At 38.2% G+C, this 12,177-nt stretch overlaps 1 pseudogene; it reads right to left on the reverse strand.

The window, feature by feature from the left end:
- Positions 1 to 7,143: 7,143 nt before the first annotated feature.
- Positions 7,144 to 7,244, reverse strand: LOC115934140 (uncharacterized; annotated as a pseudogene).
- Between the last annotated feature and the right edge of the window lie 4,933 nt (positions 7,245 to 12,177).

Consider the following 12,177-nt stretch of genomic DNA (forward strand, 5'->3'; position numbering starts at 1 on the left):
AAGGGAATTTGGCTTCTGGTAGGTTGGGAGAGCTATTTGGGCTGGTGTTACCAAGGCACTGTGGTCAGTTAACCCTTCCTGGGAGGGGTTCTACAAATTCCAAAGCATGGGAACCCATGACTTCTTCTGTCACGGGCCCCCTGATCTGCCAAGGTTGCCTGCAGCATTATTTGCTAGTCCCAGCCTCCCATCAGCTGCCCTGTGCTTGTAGAGGCAGCAGGGCAGAGATCACAGGCTGGCCAGGTGGAGAGTAATGGCATCTCCTTCCTGGTTCTCCTCCCCCATCCAAGGCTGCAAGATCCTGCTTCTATTTGCTGCCACCAGCACTCAAGGGTGGGACCAAGGCCTCAGAAAGATGGGAGGCTTACCCTCAGTTATGGGTGGGCACTATGTTGGACTTCCTTCCTGGAGGAGCCAGAGCCAGACTCTTTAGGAGCAGGCAGAGCCGTCTATTATAGCATGGCTGAGAAGGACCTTTGGAGGCCACTCAAGCTATCCACTTAGCACAGGCAAAATGGCACGCATAGAAATGAAGTCTATTTTGAGCATTAAGTTCCAGACACAGCTATTCCTAGTGGGAAGGAGTGAGGAAAAAATCAAGTGCACCCTGCTATGTTACCTCTGACCCAGCTTATCTCTCACAGCAAACCATTTCCATGAACATCATTCTTAAATCACAACTCAGAATAAAGAGGACACAGAAATGACCACTGCCATTTCTCCAACCTCATGTCTTACATTTTCAGCAATTTGCTCTTCTAGTAAGCTAGACTTCAGCCCCACAGCCCACCCCCCACCTTCTCTGACATTTCTGTTTGCATCCCCTGATTAAATGTTGCCTCCTCAGCGATGTCATCCCAAATGGCTCTGGATGAAGGTGCATCCCTCATTCCTCCAACAGTCATCCTTCCTGTCACCAGGTGTTTTTGTTTCTCTACATAGCCTTACTGGAATCATCTGAAATGATCTTACTCATTGTATTTCTGTGCTTGTTTTTGTGGGGAGGGTCTGTCTCTCTCAGTAGAGTTTAACATTCCTGAGAACAGGGACCTTGGCTGTCTTGCATGTCACCATTTTCCCAGTGTCTAGCAGGCAACAGGGACTCAGTAGATATATGCTGAATACAATTGAGTAACAGCGATAACAGCTTTGCCTTACTGATGCAGAGGCTTTCCTGGGGGTGGAAAGCACATCCCTCTGGGGCCAGAGAGAAGGAAAGGGGGTCCCATTGACATGCCCTGGGGCATTATTTCTTAACTGACTCTTTGTCCCCTATGTGGCTGATGTGGCTCCCCTCCTCACCTTCTTCTTATTTCCTCCCACAGGGTCTCTCTGGGTGATGCTGATATCTGCATTCATGCTCCTCTACTATGCTCAGTCACACAGCCAAGAAACAATACAATAAACACTTTACTCTCCAACTTAGCACACAAACTTAATTCTTAACTCAAGGCAATACAATGGCATACCATAATACTAATGTAACATAGAGTAAAATTGCCTTATTGATCCACAAATACCTTCTAAGGAGAATCCTGTAAAATGAAAGACCCTTTTGTTCCACTGAATGCCTTGATGGACTCTTGTCCACATGGGAAGCCTGGATATGAGGCAGCCAGACAGGGTTCCCCAGGTGGGACAGCTGAAAGACTTTTAGGAATAGAAACGTGCAATGTTATCTTTGAAGATATATGTATCCCAGCAAAGTAAATATCTCGATCACCTGAGCCCTAGGTGAAGCCAACTTATATATAAATGCTGTGTGAGAGAGTGTGTGTGTGAACAGAGGGGGGTTCAAGCCCATTTGGGTCAGTATGGCATGGAATAGAGATGTTTTAGAGGTCCATGCATTGAACTCATTAAACAGACAGAAATTTGGGGCTAGAACTGAGAATTCATATTCCCCGCCCATATTACCTCCCTTCTTCAGTCTCAGTTATCTGACTTCCAACTGCCAGCTTTGGAGCCCAAGGGCTTTCTCTGAAACCTAGGAGGGCTTCCGTGTCCGCCTTGGGCAGGCTGGAGTGCTGCGGGGTTGATGTAGTCTGGCAGCTTTTGACCAATGTCTGGTGAGAACTGGTGTATAAATACCCCAGCCCATTGGATGGGATAACTCAGAGGTCTGTGTTCTACATCGGCCTCCAGTTTTGCCACAGGATTAATTTCCAGTCACCTCCGGTGGTGACTGTCTTAATAACATACCTTTATTGTCTTCTTCCTTATCTCACTTCCCCACTCACCTACCTATGTTTCCCTCACCTCCTGTCACAGCGAGGTCCCTATAAGCAGAGCCTGAGACAAGGGTCTTGTTCATGTGATTTAGTGGAGTAGTGTCCTCAGGGAAGAGGAGACAGGGCTGTAAGATGGGGCAGGGAAAGGAGCTGAACAAGGATGCAGTCCTGGCTGGAGCCTCGCTTCAGCCCAATCCCTTGAGGGAACTTCCAGAGCACAGATTGTAACAAAGAGTTAGTGTCCCCTTCAGGTAAGGGGGCCAGCCTTTGGAGTCCCTACTTCAGTTAGACATTTTCTGAGGCTTTCCCTGAAGTGGTATGGTAGCATATAGTCTCCAAGCTGAGGCAGTGCCCATTTGGCCAAAGGCAATTCTCCAGAACAGAGGTCAACTGTGAAGTGTTGGCGGCCAATACTCACAGCTGGAGGATGGATATACCTTCCAGTATAGGGGGATCCCAGGGAGCCCCAGAGAGTCCAATACGCCCCCTACTAAACTTGCACCCTAATCTCTGTCTCAGGGTCTGATTCTGGGGTAGAGAATGGGAGACATGTTTATCCAGATATTCAGGAGAAGGGAAACCTCAGATTTCTTGACATTATATTCAAGTTCCTATTTGTCCATCTGATTGCAGGGGTTATTTTGGACCATTAGGGGAGTTATCTAGACAGTGACGCTTCTCTCTCCATCATTCATTTGGTGTGGAATGGTGCCTCTTCTTTTCAGCCGTCTCATTCTCACTGTCAATCAGCTGTGGATGTGGGGCTTCCCGCTTTCTTTCTGCAGGCACCCCTCCCGGTCTCTGCATCAGGTCTACACACTGAACACTAATAGCTGAAATGACAAAAATTGCCAGGTGTTACCAATATAGCCAGTTGCTTTCTCAGAAAGCCACCTCCCCACCCGGTAGTCTGTGGGAAGAAATATCTGTGGTGTTGTAGGACTGCGTCTCTGACTTACATTTTCTTCCTGTAGCCTAGGCCCTCTGGGATACCATGCACCACAACCCATCTCTATGGGGCCTTGACATCCACCGAATTTTTGCCAGTCCCTGGCCCCAGAGAGCCAGATTCTGTTTCCAGCAGTTCCAGTCAGCAGCTGGTTCTGGGGAAGTTCTGCTCAATAGAAATATAATGCAAGCCACGTATTTTCTAGTAACCACATTAAAAAGGTAAGACAAACAAGTGAAATTCATTTTAATATTATTTAACTCAATGTATTAAAAATCACCATTTCAACATGTCAATATGAAAATTATCAACAAGATACTTAATTTTTTTTTCATATTAAGTCCTTGGGATCTGGTGTATATTACACTGATAGTACATTTCAATTTGGACCCACCACATATCAAGTGCATAATAGGCACATGGGGCTAATGGCTGCTGCATTGTGTGTGTGAACAGAGAGGGGTTCTAGTCTCTGGTATTAATTTTGCTTTGTTGACATGGCCTACCCACAGGGTCTAGGCTGGACTAGAAGTCATGTGAAGCCAGGAATACATGCTCTTCTTGGTTTGGGGCAGCTGGCTGAGCCTGAAGTCATGATGAGGCTGAGGTGTGGTGATGGGTAGGGGTGCTGGAGGCCTGGAGGTCCTGTCCAATGGGTATTCTCCAGAGTTGGAGGTCATGGGAGTCAGGCAGTTTCTGATGCTGGTGGCAGTCAAGAGGTGGTGAAGATATGACACTTACTTGAGGTGCTAGAGGAACTTTCAGACCAGTGTTTTTAACACTTTTGAAACCATCCCAAGATACTAGCAGGGGTTGGGAGAGGTGGACAAACTGTTAGGCTGAGGCTGGTGCTTTTTGGGGATCCAGGACTGCCTCGTTCATGTGAGGCCAGATTAAAGCAAATATTGCTGTTCTGTGGCTTGTCTATTAAACATTAGGAAAGCCAACCATTCTTAATTCTAATTTTTTAAAAGGAAGATTTCAAAAGGAAAGAAGTGACAAACACACATTTAACCAGCATGCTTTCTATTGCATTATTGAGTCCTCAGTGAAGATGTTAAAAAAGGCACACGTTTTGTATTGACCTCTTTGAAAAGCACTTCTGGATTTTACCATTAATAAGGCCCCTTTGGTTCTCACTCTCCAATTAGTTGTGTGATCACCTAACAGTGTTTTGATCTGGACTATATTTCTTGTTTTAATAATTAGTATTTCATACTTTAGACTCTTTGTGAAAAGCAGGATAAATTGGCCTTATTTCTTCTCCTTGATCAGCCACACATAGTGCTCCATAAAGAAAATGATCCTTTTTTTCACTCTCAAATGCCTATTACCTGACTTTTGAGCAAAATATATACTCACCTCATTTTTCAGAGGGGTCTTCATCAATTACTGGACTTGTCTAATTAACTCACTTAAAATGATTTAAAACTCGAGAATTTGCTTAATAAAAATACATGGAAATGGTGAGTATTGTGGTTTCTAACTTTCACTTTTGGTAGACTTCAACCTTTGAAAGAATAGAATTTTTTTTTTTTTTTTTTAGATGGAGTTTTGCTCTGTTGCCTAGGCTGGAGTGCAGTGGTCTTGGCTCGCTGCAACCTCCGCCTCTCAGGTTCAAGCAATTCTCCTGCCTCAGCCTCTCAAGTAGCTGGGATTACAGGTGCACGCCACTATGCCGGGCTATTTTTTGAATTTTTTTTAGTAGAGATGGGGTTTCACCATGCTGGCCAGGCTGGTATCGAACACTTGACCTTGTGATCTGCCCACCTCGGTCTCCCAAAGTGCTGGGATTACAGATGTGAGCCACCGCGCCCGGCTTTAGGCTTTTAAAAACAACAAATTATTTTTCTGGAGGAAATTCAGAATAAATAAAACACACACACACCAACCACTATAGGAACGATTACACAGTCTTCTCTCATTTGTTCTGCAAGTTGCCTTTTCACAGAATGCTGTATTGAAGATCCACTTATGTTAAGCACAAATAGTTCCACGTCACTTTTTTTTTTTTTTTTGAGATGGAGTTTCCCTCTTGTCATCCAGGCTGGAGTGCAGTGGTGTGATCTCAGCTCACTGCAACCTCTGTCTCCTGGGTTCAAGCAATTCCCCTGCCTCAGCTTCCCAAGTAGCTAGGATTACAGACGTGCACCACCACACCCCACTATTTTTGTATTTTTTAGTAGAGACAGGGTTTCACCGTGTTAGCCAGGATGGTCTTGATCTCCTAACCTCGTGATTCGCCTGCCTTGGCCTCCCAAAGTGCTGGGATTACAGGCATGAGCCACCGCGCGGCCATTTTTGCTGTTTTAAGATTTGCTAGACTGAACACCTTTGCACACTGTCTTATGTGGCTCCATGGTTGTTACTCTAAGTTGGTGCTGAGCAGCGAAATTGTAATTTATAGAAGTGCCCAGTTTAAGCTTTTGAAGATAACTTCCAAAATGCCCTATACAGTAAAAATTTATTCTACTACAATTCATACTTTTGCTATCCATATCTTTGTCTACATTTAATATTAGTGAACATTTGCTTTTACCAGCCTGTTGTGTGAAAAATTATACCTATTTTATTCTGGTAATGTAATTTTTCTATGGTAAATATATGCAAAATAATAAATATAGTGTACATATATATGAATACACAATTCAAATATTAATAATAAAACAGGCACCCAAGTCCCTACCGCTCAGCTGAATATTGTCTTAGAAGTATCTCATGTGATCCTTTCCAATTGTGCAGCAATAATTCACTCATTTTTGCTCCTGTATAAGAATACACCATGATTTATTTTTCTATTTTACAATGATGGACATTTGGGTTATTTCCTGTTTTTTCCTATTATGGATTGTGAGCCTATAAGCTTTCTTATGTCTGTCTCCTGGCATACATGTGCAAGGGCATTGCTAAGGTATTCCCAGTCGTGAAATTGCTGAGTTCTACGTATAGTGGAGAGTGATAAAATGAATTTTATCCACCCAAAATCATTTTCCCCATCTTACACATGGATGTTCATCTAGACTGCATTTCCCAGCCTCCCTTTTAGTTGGATATGGCTATGTGACTAAGTCCTCACTAGTGGAATTTAAGCAGCTTTCTATTCTGCTACGTCAGGATCAGAGCCTTAAGGTGGTGGGTGTACCTCCTCCATGCGTTCTTCTCTTTTCCCACCAGACAAAACCGAAATGTGGTGGTGAGCCAACTTCAATTTTGCAGAAACTGACTTGGAAAGAACTGATTACCTGAAGGACCGTGAGGATCAAAGTTGTCCCACTGACCAGGCTGTAAACTTTGGAACTGATAAGTGAGAGAGATAAGGTAAACTTCTTTACCTTTAAGCCATTTATTGTTAGTATCTTTATTATGTCAGCCTGTACTTACTCTAATTAATACATAAAGAAGCACATGTTAAACTTCACTGAGTGATGCCATACTCCTATCCAAAACCTTTGAAGCAATTTACACTCCTACCGGCATTTTATGACAGCTCTTGTTGCTCTGTATTCTACGGACCCTAGCTATTGTCTGACTTTATTATGTTTACCTATCAGTGGGTGAGAAGCATTATCTCAGTATTGTTTTCATTATCAAATGAGGTTGTACATTTTTTCAGATATTGTTAGCTTATTCATAGTTACTTGTATCTGAAATGTCTGTTTGAATCTTTTGCCCCCTTTTTAACACTGGATGCTTTTTTGTAGTCAAAATATATAATATAAAATTTTCTTTTCAGCCATTTTAACTGTATAATTCACAATGCTATGCAATCATCACGACTATTTATTTCCAAAGCCCTTTTATCATTCCAAACAGAAACTCTGTACTCATTAAGCAATAACTCCCGATTCCTCTTCCCCCATCCCCTGGTAACCACTAATCTATTTGCTGTCTCTGTGCATTCACCTACTCTGGATATTTCATGTAAGTGGAGACATACAGCCTTTGTCCTTTTGTATGTGGTATAAAAATATGGAGTGCTTCACAAATTTGCGTGTTACCTTTGCAGAGGAGCCATGCTAATCTGTATCATTCCAATTTTAGTAATGTGCTATCAACGCGAGCACTTGGGTGCTTTTGACACATTTATTTCATATTGATTTATAGAAATTCTTTATATATTCTAGATACCAATACTTTTTAAATTAAGTTGCAGATAGTTTCTCTTAGTGTGTGGCTTAACTATGTTTATGGTGTCTTTTTGCATCAGAGTTTTCATTTTATTAATCAAGTGTATCTGTATTTTCCTTTGTAGTTTGTGCTTTTTGTGTCCTGTTTATGACATTCTCCTCCTTACAGCCCATTCATTTAGCTATTCTCCTATGTTATATTTAAAAATATTATGAAGTCTTCCTTTTAATATTGGTTTTCAGTCCACCTGGAATTGATATTTGTGTGAGAAAGGAATCAAATTTTATTTTTCAGATTGTCTTGGCAATGCTTATTGAATAGTTTATTCTTTCTCACCATTTTGTAATACTTCCCTTGACATGGAGTTTTCATATATACATTGATCCTAAATCTCTATATCAATTCCATATTGTTTTAATTATTGTAGCTTTATAATAAGTTTTGATAGCTGGTAAGGCAAGGCCTTCCATTCTGTCTGTCTTCAAAATTGTCTTCGTTATTCTTGCCTGTGCTTTTGAACTTTAGGGTCAAATTGTCAAATTCTTCAAAAATATTATAGGTTTTTTTCGTATTTGTATTGAATCTATAGGAAAAATTGGGGATAATAGCCATGAGATTTCTCACCCATAAACACAGTATCTCTCTCCAGTTATTTAAATGTTGTTTAATAAATTTTTATTTTTTTATAAGGCCTTTACAAACTTTCTTGATTTGTTCCAAGATATATTAGAGTTTTTATTGCCATTGAAATGCTGTATTATTCACGTGGACACAAAGATGGGAACAACAGACACTGGGGACGGCTTCAGTGAGGAAGGTGGGAGGGGGTGGTGGGCTGCAGGGCTACCCATCAGGGTACTACGCTCACTACCTGGGTGATGGATCATTTGTACACCAAGCCTCATTTACCCACGTAACAAACCTGTACATGTACTCCTGGAACCTAAAGTAAAAGTAGTAGGAGAAAAAATGCTGCATTGTTAAAAAATTACTTATTCTTATTTGTTGCTGATGTTTAAGAAAGCAACAGATTTTTATATATTGACTTTGTAACTAGCAAACTTGCTCATGATTTTTGTTTGGTCTAATGATTTCCCTGTACAGTCTCTTGGGTTTTCTACAAAATCTTGCTGTCTGTGGCCTAATGTAGTTTTCTTTCTTTCTGTCCTCTCCTTATATTTTTCATCTCTCTTTTATGTCTTACAGCGCTAGCTCAGACCAGCAGTGTAATGTTGACTGGAAACAAGGAGAGTAGGCATCCTTTCTTCTTCCCAACTTTAAAGAGAATGCGTCTGATGTTTTGCCATGAAATGTAATGTTTTCTCTGGGGTTTGGATAGAAACCATGTCTCAAGTCCCTTTCTATTATTTTATTAAATATTTTTAAGTTGTGAAAATGTTCTGAGTTTTAATCAAATATTCTGTCTGTGCCTATTGAGATGATCATATATATGTTTTGTCCTTTAATCAGTAAATGGGACAATAGATTTCTCTAAAATTAGACAACTTTTTCAATCCTGGGACAAGGATTATGTCAGCTTCCTAACATCATTCAGGAAATACATCCTTGAGTGTTTGGATTAGAACCCACTAACAAAACCGTTTAGACTTAATGTTGTTTCTTTTTTTGGTGGGTAGATTTTTAATTACTGATTCAAATTCTTTTGTGAAAATCAATCTACTCAAATATTCTATTTTTTATTGTGAATCAGGTTTGATATATTGTATTTTCTTCTCAAGAAAAATTGCTATTTCATTCAAATGGTTCACAGTATTTTCTACTGTTTTAAAGTTTTACTCTATCCGTATGCCCTCTTTTCCATCCATAACATTATTTAATTTTGTTTTCTCCCATGATACACTCCACCCCACCTCTTGCAAACTAGCACAGTCTTGGCAGAAGTTTTTTTGTATTTTATTAGTTTATTTTTTTCAGTGAGTAAGCTTTGAGATGTGGGAGCCTTGTTGATAATTTCTTTATTTTTCATTTCCATGTTTACATATTTATCTTATCAATTTTCTTCTATTCTAATATTCTTTCTAATGTTCCAAGGTAAGGTATAAATTTCCTGTAGATACCACTTTAGCTGCATGCCAAGGTTTTGAATGGTAGTGTTATAATTATCATTAAATTTTAAATATTTTTCAGTACCCCTTATGAGTCCTTATTTAAAGTTTATTTAAATGCATTTTTCAAAGTTTCTTTGGTTATTGATTTCTGATTAAATTGCGTTGAGGTCAGAGAATATGATCTGTGTGACAAATTATTTAGTCTTTATTGAGCCTTGCTGTTTGGTGGTAAGTCATCAGGTTTTGCAATTGTTCCACATCTACTGGAGAAGAATGTAAAATTGCTCGTGATTGGATAGGGCTCTATACATCCACTAAATTAAATTAAGTTGTTGCTTTCTTCCATTTACTTACCAATTTTCATCTGCCTGATTTATAAATAACAAAATGAATTATGTTAAAATCACTTTCTAATGAGAGATTTGTCCATTTTTTCTTGAGATTCTGCCTTTTTATTCTTTATATAATTTGAGGCTGTGTCTTAGGTACATAGAAACTCAGAATTTATTGTGTTCCTAAAAGAATTATTCCATTTATTATTATGTAATGATCCTTTTTATTATTAATAATGCTTTTATCTTAATATTTATTTTGTTTGGCATTAGTCTAGTTATCCCAGTTTTAAAAAATAATATTTACCTGTTTTTTTTTCTTATCTGTTTACTTCGAACACATGTGAGTCATCATGCTTTTGGATGTATTTCTTCCAACAGTATATAACTGGGTTTATTCTTAACCAATCTGATGTTTGTCTTTTAAATGATGAGTTTATTTCAGTTTTATTTATTCTGATTGCTAGTAATTTTAGATTTATTTCCATTATCTCAGTTTGTGCTTTATATACAGTTTGCTTTTTTATTCCTACTTTCTATTGTACTGATTAATTTTCATTAATCCTCTTTTTTTCTTCTGCTTATCTAGCAGTGGTCACCTTTAACAGTTTAAAGCATGGTTGATTTGACAACATCTAAAATTATTCAATATTTCTGCTTGCTTTCGGAATGGTACCAGGGTATTAGAAAACTTTCAGCTTTCCAACTCCCATCTTAAATGCTGTTATTCAACATTTTAGTGTTATCTTGTTTTTAGAAACACTAATGATTCACCCACATGTTTACCATTGGGTAAACAAGTAAACTTTCCTCTAACTTTGCTTTTCTGAATTATTTCCTTCATTCCTGAAATAGTTCCTTTAGTAAATCTCTTAGAGATAGTGTCTTAGTGGTAAATTCCCTCAGTCTTACTTTAAAATGTCTTTACAAATTTTTTTTTTTTGCTCTTAGTCTTGAATACAAATTTATCTGGATATAGAAATTTAGGTATATACAATTTTAGAATTTAAAATTTTATATATAATTTTATTTTCTTTTTATATGTACATCTTGCTGCTGAGAAGTCTAGTTATCATTTCATGTGAGCAACTTCTCATTTCTGTCTGATAACTTTAAAGATTTTTTTTCCCCTATCTTTGGTGTCTTTTAGTTTCATTATGATTTGTCTAGTTAGGAATTTTTTTTTTGTTTATTCTGCTCAGGACTTCTTAAATCTGCTTCTTGAATCTGAATAATTCATTTGTTCGTCAGTTCAGAAATTTATCTGCCATTGTTTCTTTAAGTATTCCTTATCCACCCATTCCTTCCATTATTTTCTCTTAAGTATTAAATAAATTATGCATCACCCATATTTCTCAATGGTTTTTAAGATTTTATATCTCTTTGCTTTTCTGTGTTACATTATAGTTAATTTTGAAAAATTAATTCAAAGTTCAGTAGATAACTCTTCAAGCATTTTAATCTCTTAAACCTATTCATTTAGTTTTTAATTTCAATGTCTTTTTAAAATTTTTCCTGTTCTATGTGGTTCTCTCTGAAATCTATAGATTCTTTTTATAGTGTCTTCCTTTTTTATTTAAAATACTGATATCTAAAAGTGTTTCTTTGATAGTTCTATAATAGGGGTCTAATGTTGTTTTGGGGATTCTGTGGACTTTGTGTGCCTCTTGCATTTTCTTCCCTCTAATGTTCCCAGGGTATTATCTACTTATAACTGCTTTTTTCAGTTGAGTTCTTGGCTTGGGAGATCTGAGATTATTCAAGTAGCATAAATTTGAATTTGAAATCCATATGAGTGAAGGCCTATGATAAGAATTCTGAGGGGAAATTATTTTGTCTTACTCACTCCACCCAAGCCAAGAGTGGCAAGCATCCTTGTTCTGCTTTAGGACAGTGAGTAAACTTTTCCTTTCCTCTATTCTTTCAATGAAGGTGTTGCAATTTAAAGCTTCAGATTTATGCCGTTGTCTTAGTTCCAACTTTCTTCCTTGTATTCATTTAAAATCTTGTTTCCAACCTGTGTTTCTATTAAAATTCAAGTCATTATGTTTCCCAGATTGGGGAATCAATCCCTGCAGTGTAAGCTCCCAGATTCATCATTCTGGCTTTTTGTACCTCTTTGTTTCTATGCTCTTGGGGATACTTCTTATGGTTCTGCAATACATTCACAAGCAGCTATTTCACATATTATTGAATTTTTCTAGATGTTTTTATTAAGAGTTGTGTGGGTTATTTTGTCTATAATATTGGCACAAATGAAAGGTTTTTTTTTTTTACTATTTATTTTCCCTTTGAGGTATGATACAATGACATTTTTTAGCCAAAAAGTGCTTATCTTTTAATCAAGGTTCAATTCATTCATTTTTCTTTCTTTTCTTTTCTTTTCTTTTCTTTTTCTTCCTCTTCTTCTTTTTTTTTTTTTTTAATGGAGTCTTGCTCTGTTGCCCAGGCTGGAATGCAGTGGCATG

Source organism: Gorilla gorilla, chromosome 2, assembly GCF_029281585.2.
Source record: "Gorilla gorilla gorilla isolate KB3781 chromosome 2, NHGRI_mGorGor1-v2.1_pri, whole genome shotgun sequence".
In the NCBI taxonomy this organism is placed as follows: Eukaryota; Metazoa; Chordata; class Mammalia; order Primates; family Hominidae; genus Gorilla; species Gorilla gorilla.